Raw genomic sequence first — 15,000 nt, forward strand, 5'->3', positions numbered from 1 at the left:
TCTATCTATCTATTCATCAGCTCATCTTCTTTATTCTCAATATTCTCCAGTTTAGTTTTTTTTTTCCCAGTTCAATTGAGTTTTATCCCTCAGCCTCCATTCTTTCCCCAGTATTGTCAACGAACGTGTGCCCTGGTGTGCGTGGAAGGGGGAATCGTCCATTCTTTCCCCAGTATTGTCAACCAGCACGTACGCTGATTGGCCAGCCATTCAGATCCACTATTGACTTCGTGAACAAATTGCTTTTAAAACTTTTGTAACTGGTTGGATAAAAACGGCTTTTACAAATGGCCGGGGTGAGTCTTTTAGGCCACCCGATATTGTTAAGGCCTTTTGAAACTAAAACATATAAATAAAAGAAGAAAAATAAAAGATTGACTGACTTTTATACAATTAGTTATATTTACTTCAAACTTTTGGACACATATAGTCAATTCTAAGTTAAAATAAGAAACAAAATCTTTACGTAAATGTTTTCATATAAAGGAAGTTTTGTTTGAACCTCGTGCCATTTAAGTGCTGCGTGCCTTTTAAAATTACTATAGCCATTTATCTGTTCCCCTATGAGTGAATTAAAAGTCTTTATGTATCTTCTTCACAAAGGTCATATATGGGGTTTAGTTAACATATTCAAGGGGTTAAATCATCGTACTCAAGGGGTTAAGTCATCGTATTCAAGGGGTTAAGTCATTGTATTCAAGGGGTTAAATCATCGTACTCAAGGGGTTAAGTCATTGTATTCAAGGGGTTAAGTCATTGTATTCAAGGGGTTAAGTCATCGTATTCAAGGGGTTAAGTCATCGTATTCAAGGGGTTAAGTCATCGTATTCAAGGGGTTAAATCATCGTATTCAAGGGGTTAAATCATCGTATTCAAGGGGTTAAACTTTAAATCAACGTACGCAAGGGGTAAAGTCATCCTATTCAAGGGGTTAAATCATCGTACTCAAGGGGTTAAGTCATCGTATTCAAGGGGTTAAGTCATTGTATTCAAGGGGTTAAATCATCGTACTCAAGGGGTTAAGTCATCGTACCCAGTAAACTAACTCATTACACTAATTACAGTTCTGATATTTTTACCGTTGTCACTTAAAAGAATTAAACTCAAGAGACCTTTTAGAAGAGCTTGGAGTATGTGTCTCATAATCACTCCTACTCCTCTGGCTGTTGGTGGGAGTACCACAGTTACCTCCCTTGAATTAACCAAAGAAAACAGGGGATCATAATATTTGCCTCATAGAAAACCAACCAGTAGATGTCAACACGAAGAATAGGAACCACCCACACCACACCACACCACACTACACTACACCACACCTGTCAGAAGCAGTAATGGTATCACATCACTATACCTGCTGAAAACAATGACGAACCACACCACACCTGTAAGAATGCCAAACTACAACACCACACCTACAAGAGGTATCAATAACACACATGCATCACCGATAATGAGTCAGTACAGGTGTGTTTTACAGAGAGAGAGAGAGAGAGAGAGAGAGAGAGAGAGAGAGAGAATAACAGACAAAACAGAGACAGACAGAGATAAACAGACACAGAGAAGGACACGGAAACAGACAGACAGGCAGACAGACAGAAAGAAAGAGAGAGATACCAATCCAATATTCGTTTCAGAGTCTATTCGTCCCCTGTCGGTAAAATAGAACGACCTAAATTCTACTGGATTTCGGAAATGGCATTTGAGAGCGTCGTACTAGAAATAAAAAAAGGGAAGAATTTGCCCCCTTTTTTTTGAGTGAGGGGGATGGAGAAAGGAGGGAAGGTAGAGGGGGAAGGAGGAGGGATTCTTTTTGAGGTTGTCGTATTTGGAAAGAAGGTAGATGGAGGGAGGAAGGGGAAGGAAGGAAGGAGGGAGGAAGGGGAAGGAGAGTTTGAGGGGTCTTCAAGTCTAAGGGGATATGTGTGTAAAGGGTAACATTTTTGGGTAAGATATTTGAAGGAGAGGAAGAGGTATGGGTGTTTAATTTCTGTCTGTCTTTTCTATCTGTCTATCTGTCTATCTGTCTGTCTGTCTGTGTGTCTGTCTATCTCTATCTTGTAAGTATATCCTCAAAAAATAAACCGAGTCACTACTGCCATCACAACCACATCCTCTCCCCCATATCCCATTACTCTTAAAAAAAAAATAACAATTATACGAATCCCAACAACTCTATAATGGCGTCGAAAATAAACTGAGACTGGAACGCAATTTATTTTTAAGTTACGGGAGAAATTTATTTTAAGTTAGAAATACGTGAGGAGGAGGAGGAGGAGGAGGCAGGTGAGTGAAAGACTTGTTGCAGATGGTGTTGACATATACCTGAAGGTGTCCTGTGCAGTGAGCCCTTGTGTATGACCTTACAAAGTTCTGATGGAATTTAACTTAGTTGGAAGGAGAGGGGGAGGGAGGGGTGGGTGGGTGGGTGGGTGGGTGGGGTGGGGGTGGGTGCGTGGGTGGGTGGGTGGGGTGGGGTGGGTGCGTGGGTGGGTGGGTGGGGTGGGGGGGGTGGGTGCGTGGGTGGGTGGGGAGGAGGTGGGGTAATAAATGGGAGAGAAGGAAAGGAATGAGAAGAGGCATAGAAGAACATGAGTGGGAGGGAGGGAGGGAGGGGGTGAGAAGAGGGAGAGAAGAAGATGGAAAGCTAAGAAAAGACAACAAAGAGGGAGAGAGAGGGAGATAGATGGGGAAGAAGGAAGGAGAAAGGTAGAAAGGGAGAGAATATAATTGTTGAAGAAAAAAGGAACAGGAGAGAGTGGAAAAAGATGTACGGAGGAACAGGGGAAGGACAAAAAATATATAAATAAATAATAATTAAAAACTAATAAAAAAATAAATAAATAAATAAAATTAAAACATCCCCGAAAAAAATAACAATACCTCTCATATGGCAACACCGGAGTCGCCATCAGGTATAAAAATAATTAACTAAAGAAAAAAAAATTGTAAGGCCGCAATTTTTTTTTTAATTTATAATGAGGAACTGGGTTAAGGTAATGTATTTTTTGTAACTACTGTAGGAATAAACAATTGTGTTAATTGTATTTTTTTGTATGATTCTCTTGTATTATTTATAGAACGAAGGAGGTTGATAAAGAGGGGAATTACATGAAATATTTAGTATGACAGATAAAGAACGAAAAGGGAGAGAGAGAGAGAGAGAATGAAAAGAAAAGAAGAAAGAGCGAGATAAAATAACAAAAAGATAAAAATAGACATATAAAAGAAAGAGAATAGGAATAGGAAGACAAAGAGAGAAAAACAGAGGAAAAGGACACGTACCGTACATGTATTAGCTTAGAGAATCAGTCTTACCAGATATTTTACGTAACCCTTAAATTTTTATGTATTTCGTAAAATTACTAATTTTTTTTTATAGTGAATCTTGTTACACGAATTCCCTTACGGCATATTGGTGACTGGTTAGATTAGGGTAGGTTAGGGTAGGGTAGGTTAGCTGAGGTTAGGGTAGGTTAGGTTAGGTTAGGGTAGGGTAGGTTAGCTGAGGTTAGGGTAGGTTAGGTTAGGTTAGGGTAGGGTTGGGTAGGTTAGTTACATATCTTTCTCTCTGTTTTCCTTTCTCTCCCTATATCTCACTTTCTACATCTCTCTCTCTCTCTCTCTCTCTCTCTCTCTCTCACACACACACACACACACACACACACACACACACACCCCATATTCTCCAACGGTAAGAAAGATGAGGGTGTCTAGTCTAGAGCCCCCCGGTCCACTGTATGAGGGGCGGACACTAACTTGGTAACACTTAACTGGACTTGTCACATAAACCTCTTTTGGTACACTGTCAGGACCACGCCACTCTTGTGCTGTGTGTGTGTGTGTGTGTGTGTGTGTGTGTGTGTGAAGGAAGGGAGAGAGAGAGAGATGGGAAAGGATGAGAGAGAATGAAATAGAGAGGAAACAGAGAGGGTAAAACAGAGAAAGGAAGGGAGAGAGAAAGGAAGAGAAAGGGAAAGAGATAGAGAGAAAAAAAGAGAGAGAGACTTTGTGTGTGTGTGTGTGTGTGTGTGTGTGTGTGTGTGTGTTAGGTAAATATTTATATATAAACTTGGCCTGTAATTTGGCCGCTACCCAACAAAAAAATCATTGAGCTCCACACAAAAAATATCATCATTGCAACCATGAGAGAAATTGGTTTAGGGACCATCACGATCATCATCAATATTGCAATGTTGCAGTAAGTGCAATTTGTCCACAAACTAACACTTACTGGTCGGTTAAGCACCCATTGGGGCACTCTGACGCCCGGGACACACACACACACACACACACACACACACACGCAATTTCGACTGATTTGTAGGCCAGACAACTGAGTTCTAATAACCTGACAGGAGACCATAAGTACTCGTAAACAGGACTACATCTTTAGAGTACAGAAATACGAGTACACGGAGAGATTCAGGTACAGTACGTTAAGACAACTCAGGCACGCTAATGACCTTATATGAGACGAAACAGAATATAATGATTCCTTAACTAAATTACTTCCGTATAAAGCACAGGTACACTAATTACTACCTGAGTGCAACAAAGGGAATGTGTGTGTTAAAATATCGTTTACTGTCGGTATAAATTATGAAGGTCTGATGTTGATTAACTGATCACTAATATAACTTAGCCTGATCTTATAATATATTAGTCCGTCCTGAGGAATACTAAAAAAGATATATCACGTCAACAACTGAAGCGTTTGTATTTAACTCAACCTGGGTACATAAAAGGCATATATAGCTCTTGAAATATTATTGGGTTAGGTTAGGTTAGCTTTAACTATTATATGGCCGTACTTTAAATGATTATGTATATTGTGCAGGTGTTAATGAGGCAATTATGACGAAGCCTGAACTGAGATACAGGTAGACAGGTAGGGGATAATTCTTTAATTTATCCCTAATGCAAAACTGACGAATTCCTTCCTCTAGTGGTGCAATTTAATGACACTATTGTAATAATAATAATAATAATAATAATAATAATAATAATGATGATGATAATAATAATACCCATAAATATGCCTACGTAAGGATAACCCACGTTCTTAATGACAGCCTATTGTACCTCTTCTACCTGTCTGTCCTCACTTAACCTACGGACAAGAGAGCCAGCCAGCCAGCCAGCCAGCCAGCCAGCCAGCTACCTTGACGCTCCAGCTAGGACGTTCATTGCTTTATGTAAATGTTGATGTTGTATAGACCCCGTGTTGCAAGGGACGCCGGCTGGGGGGGCTGCTTCGTTCATGAATATTCCTGCAATAAAAATTTGCCATAATGGGAGAAAATGACCGAGGCTTTACCGTATGGCAGTTCTGGCTACACTGTTCTCTTTTTTTTTTTTTAATTATCATATGTGAGGCTGGCGCGTGGATTGGTAACGCTGTATTTTTTTTTGTTTCTTTTTTTTTCTCGGAAGTGTTGGTAATGCTGTTGTTTATTTTAATCGGGAGTGTTGGTAATGCTGTTATTGTTTTTTATCGGGAGAGTTTGTATACTATTTTTTTTTATCGGAAGTGTTGACAAATCTGTTTTATTTGATCGGTAAAAACTGGAACCATTGTGTTATATTTCATTTGGGAGTGTTGGCAACGCTGTTATATTTCAATGGGGGGGGGGAGTGTTGGCAACGCTGTTTTATGTAAATTGGTAGGGTTGGCAACACTTTAATTTTTTCGGGAAAGTTGTTAAAGTTGTTTTGTCAAGGGGATTAACAACACTGAATTGATTTGATTGATCTAGACAAATCTGATTGGTCAAGAAGAATACATACGCATTATCTAGCTGCTATGATTGGTCAAGAAGAATACATACGCATTATCTAGCTGCTATGATTGGTCAAAAATAATACGTTCACTTCCTTACGCGTTTTTTCTCATACTAATATTCTCAGAACTCAGATGAACGCTACGCTAAATATAACAGTTTCTTAATTATGAATAACACTATAGAAACGACTTGATGCTGAGTCCCCAATTACACTTCGCGAACTGTTCTGTTTTGTTCTGTTTCACTTACTAATTACAGGAGCGAACAGGATACAGGTACAGATACAAGTACAGGTACAAATGTTACTTAATTCCCGCTATGTAGGCCTACAAGATTACAGTATATGTTACATCACTATTTATTCATTCTGTATTACCGGAATGTTGGAAAGGTATTACAGTGTCTTACATCATATATTATAGGCAAGGTAATATTACAGTTTATGTACCTTATGGCGAGTATTTATATTACTCGCAATAAATTTTCCTGTAAATAATATAGGATTAAAACCTTTGTATTTTTATCATAACTCATACATATTATAGTATACAGATTCTGTACTCCACCAAACATATTACAAACTATGTATCCCACACAACATAAATATTACAGACTATATAATTCAGACAACACACACACACACACACACACACACACACAATTAAAGTATTACAGTGAATTGTATCTCACATACATATATTACAGTATTATTATAATATACTCCACCTTACATACATATATTACAGTATTACAGAATTCTCGAGAATATTGTATTTCTTGATCTGGTGTAAATGTTTATGATAACTGTAACTTTTTTTCTTCCCTCCCCAGCGCTATCTCACGTCCAGGTGGCGAGTCTTGACAACATACAGGTAAGGTACAGGTGTGTGAGAGAGAGAGAGAGGGAGAGAGAGAGAGAGAGAGAGATTGTTTACTATCTCTTAACCTATGTCTCTCTGTTTGGTTTCTTTCTCTCTTGTTTATGGTTTATGTCTGTCTCTCTATCTCTCTTGTTCGTTTTCTGTTGTTATTTCTCTCTCTCTCTCTCTCTCTCTCTCTCTCTCTCTCTCTCTCTCTCTTTCTCTCCAATTTAACTCCCTCACCTCTTCTCCCTTATCATCACTAATCATTTAATTACCTTGTTCAGTTCTGTGTAATATACTATGTGTTATGTGTAATGTGTTATGTATGTTATGTGTTATGTATGTTATGTGTTATGTGTTATGTGTTATGTGTTATGTGTTATGTGTTATGGTTCTAGAAAAAAAAATCACATACGTTAAATTATTTTCTTGTCAATTATTTGTTCTATGAATTCTCAAAAAAATTAAAGTGAGAGATAAAATAAGCAGACAGACAGACAGACAGACAGACAGACAGCCAGACAGACAGACAGACAGACAGACAGACAGCCAGACAGACAGACAGACAGACAGACAGACAGACAGACAGACATGACACTCCAGACAGACAGACAGACAGACAGACAGACAGACAGACAGCCAGACAGACAGACAGACAGACAGACAGACAGCCAGACAGACAGACAGACAGACAGACAGACAGACAGACAGACATGACAACATAAGATACAATAGATATGGGTTAGAGATAAAAGAGCGAGAGAGATTAAACACAAGAGAGAGAGAGAAGGAAAAGACGGTCTTATGCAAAAACCCTGATATCTAAACTATGTGACCCGGTTTTATAGTGGCTCCACCTTCATACCTCGCAGCTTAGTGGAAGTGTCGTGTTGGTCGGAATATCCTGCCATTTTTAACCCCTGACATGATCACCTTATGAAAATATTCCTCAGTTTTTATAGGAGAATAAATTGGGCGTTGAGGGGGGTCAAAGGTCACACTTGGGATGGGGTCATGTCGTGTTATAGACTAGACTTAACTTAGAGGTCAACTTGTACTGTAAATAGCAAACTGTTGAATCGACTTTTATCTTTTTCTCCTCTCTCTCTCTCTCTCTCTCTCTCTCTCTCCCTGCTATACTTCTTTCCTTTTTCCTCTCTCCCCCTTCTCACACCTCCTCCCCTCTCACCAACTCCCTTTTCTCTCCCTCCCTCCCTCTACATTCACCTTCTTGCCTTTTTTACTTCCTCTGTCTCTCTGTCTCTCTCTCTCTCTCCCTATTCCTCCTTTTCATCTCGTCCTTGCCCCTTACCCTCCTCTGATCGCTCTCTTCCCCCATACTTTGCCACTTCTCATCCCTTATTCCTTCCCCCTTTGTTCCTCCCTTTCCTCCTCTTCCCCTTCTCCTTCCTCCTCCTTTTTCCCCCTCTCTGTCCTCTCTCTTCCACCTCCCCCTTTCCGTCTCTGTAATGAGTAAAATGTCATTCAAGATACGAAAACATTACCTACAAAAACACGGAACTAATTATTATAATTGACAACTAAAATATTATTTAATAAGTTTTTTTCTTAATTATTATAGAGCAAAAAAAAAGAAAATAATGAGGAGCTTCTTGATAAGTTCGAGGCAGCTAGTGAACGAATTAGGTCGAAGGAAGGGATCCCTATCATATGTGGTGCCCTGCCTAGAAGGAGAGTTGGCAATGAATGGTTGTCAAGGGCAGTTGATGTCAACGGCCGTCTTGACAGATATTGCAAGTCAATATCAGTCCCATTTCTTTGGCCACCCTTTGTTATTTTGACCTCACTTCCGTCAAACACCTCCATTGCCCGTTCATAATGTTCTGGCTTCACGATGAGGAAGGACTTGCTGGCGTTTGGGTGGTACCCTATTTGTGGACCTCGCGATGTTACCAGGTCCCACCACTTTTTGATTTCCTCCACTTTTCCTGCTCCTGTAAGGTCATCAGCGTACGCCACTTGTTTGACCCCAGTTGTATCAAATTTTATTTCTTGTTGGAGCACTGATAGGCCAATTGCATACATTACCATTGCAACAGGGTCCCCCTGTGTTGTTCCCTCGGTTGACTGTAAGATGGTATCACCTCTTAAAGCCTTGTTGTTTACTATATAGAGGTCTGATGGATTCCTATAGGAATTTTCAACATACATTGCAAAGCTTGGACACTTGATCTTGATGTTGTGCAGTGCGGCCTTGCGGTTAAGTATGTTGAAGGTGTTTGAAGCGTCCACCAGGAGAACGGCCTCACAATCACGCTGCTCAAATATCGTTCTTATGGCGTGAATGGCCGCCTCCCCACCAGCCTGGTGGCCAGCACACACTTGCAGGTTCCCTGCTGCTGCCCTGACATCATCCTTTACCACCTCCATTATGCATTTTCCGATGATTCGCCTCAGCACTTCCCCCACCCCTATAGGCCTACATCCTGGATTCTTATCCAGGGGAATGAGGCCTCAGGCCGTCAGAGCATGGAGGTGTTGGCAGCAAGAGGATGCAAGCTTTCTTGCAAGGACGGCAATGGCAGTGCAGAGATCACTTGCTACGGGGCCAAACTTGTTTGTGCTGAGGATGACTCTCCAACCGTTTGCGTCCACACCTGAAGGGCCGGCTCCTCCTCGAGTCTTCAGTGCCTTTTTCCACACCATCTCTCCTGTTATTTTCTCGAACAGGACAGCATTTGGTGGGATATAGTCACCCTGGAACCTGATGCCTTCTTCATCACTTGCAGGGGGATGTTTTTCTTTCAGTAGTTTTAATGTCTCTCTGTTTATTGGCAGAACCCCACCGGAGGATTCCTCTGTGAGAGATCTTACCGCCAAAGACACTTTTCCCACACGCATTTTGTTTCCAAATTTTCTTGCAACGTCATCGGTGTTTTGCTTTCCGTCACCTGTAATTTTTAGTCTCTCCTGCAGTGTTCTTCACTACTACTACTACTACTACTATTTTTTTTTAAACGTGGCCACCATCCTCTCCCAATAGCCACACCTTCGCTGCCATTTTATTACCTTAAAATTAACTATCCTAATACATAAGTAGCAACCCTGGCTGTGTTGAGTTAGTTGAGCCGCAGATCTATGCGGCCTTCAGTGACTGTAGCCTCATAATCAATATCTGCAACTGTTGTCGGCTTTGGGGCCGATGCTCGCGTTCCCCTGAGGCAGAGCAAAGCCGACCTAAGGAAAGAGAAGGACAGTCGACATCTCATCCAGGCTGTAACATAACTACTACTACTACAATACTCCTTACTTACACTCTCAGGTACACCGCTCATTACGACATGAATATATTACTTAATTAATAAAGCAATTACCTGTATGTCCCAGGTTAATTATGTCTTGGTGCTCTACCTGTTCTGTGATTATGTTGACTTTAATGTACAAGGTGAGGTGTTGGGTGTTGTTGTTATTATTATTATTATTATTATTATTATTATTATTATTATTATTATTATTATTATTATTATTATTATTATTATTACCAATATTATTAGTAGTATGTAGATAATGTTAAGAATAAGAAATGTATCGATGAGAAGAAGAAAAACAAGAGAAAGAGAGAGAGAGAGAGAGAGAGAGAGAGAATAATATGAAAAGAATTAGGTAACAGACTGCAGTGTTCAGGCGGCATGACAGTGACCAATGGAGAGGTGCAGAGGGTGTGAGCGTCTTGGTGGCCGGGTGCTGAGGAGAGAGAGAGAGAGAGAGAGAGAGAGAGAGAGAGTAAGAAGACTGGAGGAGAGAAAGAGAGAGTTTAAGAAGAAATAAAGAAAGGAAGAAAGAGAGAAAGAGAGAGATAATAAGAAGAGAAAGATGGAGATGAAGAAAAAGATTAGATATAAATTTGTCCTCATAAATCAAGTTGTTAAAATAAATATATACAATAAACTGACTTAAGACTTAAATTAGAAATCTCATGTGAAATAAAAATTAACATCAAAATTAATTACACTCAGATTATATTTTAATTAGATACGTTCATTTAACATCACTAGGGATAAAATTAACAATTAATTATCATATTTAACACATTAATAGGTCAATAGCACTGTCACTTAGATATTGAGTTAAAAAAAAGGTCATTATTGAAATAGAGGTCAAAGGTCACTACATTAATACTACAAAGGTCACTAAATAGTTTAAGTATCATACATAAATACTCACTAAATGAACAAGCATTAACAACACTAAATAAATACTACACACAGGTCATTAAATATATAAACATCAACAAATGTATCTAAATAAACCTCAACAGATTCATTATACACATTTATTATACACATCATCATATACATCATTATACACATCATCATACACATCATCTCACACATCATCATTACACACATCAATATGCACATCATCTCACACATCATTATACACATCATTATACACATACATTATACACATCATCTCACACATCATCATACACATCATCTCACACATCATTATACACATCATTATACACATCATCATACACATCATCTCACACATCATCATACACATCATCATACACATCATTATACACATCATCATATACATACATCATACACGAGGACAATAACTAGGGTTCAAGGTCACGACAGAGTGCGTGATGAACTATAATAAAAATGGCGTGTGAGTATGTGTCTGTCTGGCTGTGTGTGTGTGTGTGTGTGTGTGTGTGTGTGTGTGTGTGTGTGTGTGTGTGTGTGTGTGTGTGTGTGAGGAGGGTGGTTACAAGGAGGATTATTATTATGGTATCTCTCTCTCTCTCTCTCTCTCTCTCTCTCTCTCTCTCTCTCTCTCTCTCTCTCTCTCTCTCTCTCTCTCTCTCTCTCTCTCTCTCTCTCTCTCTCGCTCTCTCTCTCTCTCTCTCTCTCTCTCTCTCTCTGACTCTGACACACCTAACCTAACCTATTATTATTATTATCATTATTAAAATTCTTAAATAGATGAATTTAAAGCCTCAACTTCCAATAATTATCGTGGAAGATAATTAATTACTCCTCACTAATTACATAATCAATACGTGACTGAAAAGAAGCTTCAAATTATCGTATATATAATTAATAAGCCACAAAAAGCCAGAGATTTTCGTCTAAAAAAAAGGTTTATGGGAATTTTTTTTTATATAACATAGGAGATTCTGGTTTATTTTAGGTGTAGGATTTTTAGGGGGATTTTGGTTTATTTTAGGATTTTAAGGGAATTCTTGTATATATATTTCAGTGTATGATATTTTTTTAATTATTTTGTATTTCTTTTTGTTTACCTATATTGTTATTTGGTGTTAAATAATGCTATACTTAAACGGTTATGTGATATAATTTAGCCTAATGCCCTAACGTTAGATAATGTGTAATGACCATTTAGCATAATAATAATAATAATAATAATAATAATAATAATAATAATAATAATAATAATAATAAGGTTGATCATGGAGGCATCAACAACGAAAGCGAGTAACAGTGAATGAAAGAGAGAGGGAGATAGAGAGAGAGAGACAGGGGGAGATAGAGAGAGACAGAGGGAAAAAGAGAGAGGGGGGAGGGACAGTGAGGAAAAGAGAGAGGGAGAAAGGGAAATGGGAGAGAGAAAGAGAGAGAGACAGACGTAGGGATAGAGGAAGAAAGAGAAAGAAAAAAGAGAGAAAGAGGGAGGGGGGGTAAGAAAGAGAGAGAGAGAGCGAGCAAGAGAGAGAGAGAACGATCTAGAGAGAGCAAACGAGAAAGAAAGATAGCAAACAAAAGAGAGAAAGAGAGCTAGTGTATATATACTGTCCCAGAATACAAACTTTAAAACCAAAACCCTAAGTTCTTAAAAGCACAGTAACTTAACCTAACCTAACCAAACCTAACCTAACTTAACCTTACCTAACCTAACCTAATACATCATAACATCAACTTCGAAAAAAAATAATACGACTTGCTTTTTGCCTTGTCCCCTTTATGCCTTTTCCCCTTTATGCCTTGTCCCCTTTATGCCTTGTCCCCTTTATGCCTTGTCCCCTTTATGCCTTGTCCCCTTTAGAGTGTCAACAAAGAATAGATTCTAAATAAGTAACTGTAGAAACTGTATAAACACGTAAATCATAACAAGTGAAAAAAATTTAATAATAATTCCACTGTAGACGATATTACACAAAGGAATCGATATCACTGTATATATTTTGTAATTTGACTGTAAGCTGTAAAGGACTGTAGTTTATTATCGGGAAGGTGAGGGGGGAGGAAGGAAAGATGGAAGGAAGAGAGGGTGAAGGAGGCCAGGTAGGAGGAGAAGGAAGGAAGCAAGGAAGGATGGGAAGGATGGGAAGGATACAGTAATCTCGTGTTTCTGTAGTTTATAAATCTCCTTCAGTTGGGATTTCAGTTTTATAAGTAAGTCGTTTATTATAAGTATTTAGTCAATTACTTACAATTAGGCTGGTTGTTGTAATGGCTTGATTGCCTTGTTAAGTGTTACAGCGCCCTCGTGGTGGATAGGATAAGGCCGACAGTGACCTCGCTGAAGTGAGGTCAGGTGATTTGGAGAAGGTTAATTAAGTTCTTGAGGTGATTTTGAACAGGTTAATTAAGGTCTTGAGGTGATCTTGAACAGGTTAATTATGTTCTTGAGGTGATCTTGAACAGGTTAATTATGTTCTTGAGGTGATCTTGAAAAGGTTAATTGTGTTCTTGAGGTGATCTTGAACAGGTTAATTAAGGTCTTGAGGTGATCTTGAACAGGTTAATTATGTTCTTGAGGTGAATTTGAATAGGTTAATTAAGTTCTTGAGGTGATGTTGAACAGGTTAATTATGTTCTTGAGGTGATCTTGAACAGGTTAATTATGTTCTTGAGGTGATCTTGAACAGGTTAATTATGTTCTTGAGGTGATCTTGAACAGGTTAATTGTGTTCTTGAGGTGATCTTGAACAGGTTAATTAAGGTCTTGAGGTGATCTTGAACAGGTTAATTATGTTCTTGAGGTGATCTTGAACAGGTCAAATAAAGCATTAGGGTGATCTTGGGATAATCTTACGAGTTATCAATGGTTTGTGAATTGGCGTCATTTAAGGTATCAAATGACGTTGTTAAGATCTTGGTCTTGTCACTCAGAACTTAAAGGTGACTTCAGTTAGGTCACTCAGAACTTAAAGGTGACTTCAGTTAGGTCACTCAGAACTTAAAGGTGACTTCAGTTAGGTCACTCAGAACTTAAAGGTGACTTCAGTTAGGTCACTCAGAACTTAAAGGGGACTTCAGTTAGGTCACTCAGAACTTAAAGGTGACTTCAGTTAGGTCACTCAGAACTTAAAGGTGACTTCAGTTAGGTCACTCAGAACTTAAAGGTGACTTCAGTTAGGTCACTCGGAGGTTAAAGGGGACTTCAGTTAGGTCACTCAGAACTTAAAGGTGACTTCAGTTAGGTCACTCAGAACTTAAAGGGGACTTCAGTTAGGTCACTCAGAGCTTAAAGGTGATTTCAGTTAGGTCACTCAGAACTAATTATATGTCTTGATACAGTAGGGTACAAAAATATATAGCAGATGAATATGCACTATATGATATACAGTATATTATGTAATTTTAGTTAGTATATTATCTGATAACTATTACCTTGGAGCAGGTGTTCGTAGGTAATCAATGTTCACTGTTTTAATTATCACTATTTCTGGGCATTAGTTTTTCTATTTGTTAAAAGGAAATTTTCTTCATTACATCGTCAGTTTTCATCACAATCACTGTCTTCTTTTTCCTCAGGTGACGAGACCGATTGATGAGACAATACCTGGGTAAGTGTCACTGTGTTACTTCTGTGTTCTCTTTGACCTTTGACCTCTCTCTCTAACTCGCCTTGACTTCCTACACGGTTGATATTGATAACACACACACGTACATCAATACACCTTTATGAGAATTAATATACCGTACACGAATTTTCCTCGACTTTGTTCCGGTGCACAGATGGGAGAAATGCTTCAGGCGAGGGCAGATTTTAAGTCAGGTCACGTCAGCTTTTTTTTCATATCCATACGAGGTCATTCGGGGGTCAAGTCAAATCAGAATCACTGTCACTGGTCTTTTAAATTATATATCTTCACTGCTAAAACAAACTCAAGGTAACCCTCTTATTTACGAGGTCAACAGAGGTCAAATTCCACGTCTTTACACTTATTATGTGTCGCCGATGTCATCTTAGGTGAGATTCGTCGCACCTGTGTTGATTAGCGACTTCATGCCAGGTAAGGACGATCATTTGTCCAGATTCATCACAAACCATCAATTACTATCATCATCACACAACACAAGTCACTGATTACCACAATTCTTACGTCTAGACCCAGGACAGGTGTGTCATTTTCC

The 15,000-nt window shown here is 38.9% G+C and overlaps 1 protein-coding gene across 1 annotated transcript in view; it reads right to left on the minus strand.

Annotated features, from left to right (window-relative positions):
- Nucleotides 1-15,000, minus strand: part of LOC121859056 — a gene marked incomplete at its 3' end in the record, with an annotated part of 43,281 nt that overhangs the window by 27,823 nt on the left and 458 nt on the right. The window contains 1 exon segment of the mRNA XM_042355714.1: nt 13,071-15,000. This exon segment is cut by the window's right edge and continues 458 nt beyond it.

Source organism: Homarus americanus, unplaced genomic scaffold (genome assembly GCF_018991925.1).
Source record: "Homarus americanus isolate GMGI-L3 unplaced genomic scaffold, GMGI_Hamer_2.0 scaffold20112, whole genome shotgun sequence".
In the NCBI taxonomy this organism is placed as follows: domain Eukaryota; kingdom Metazoa; phylum Arthropoda; class Malacostraca; order Decapoda; family Nephropidae; genus Homarus; species Homarus americanus.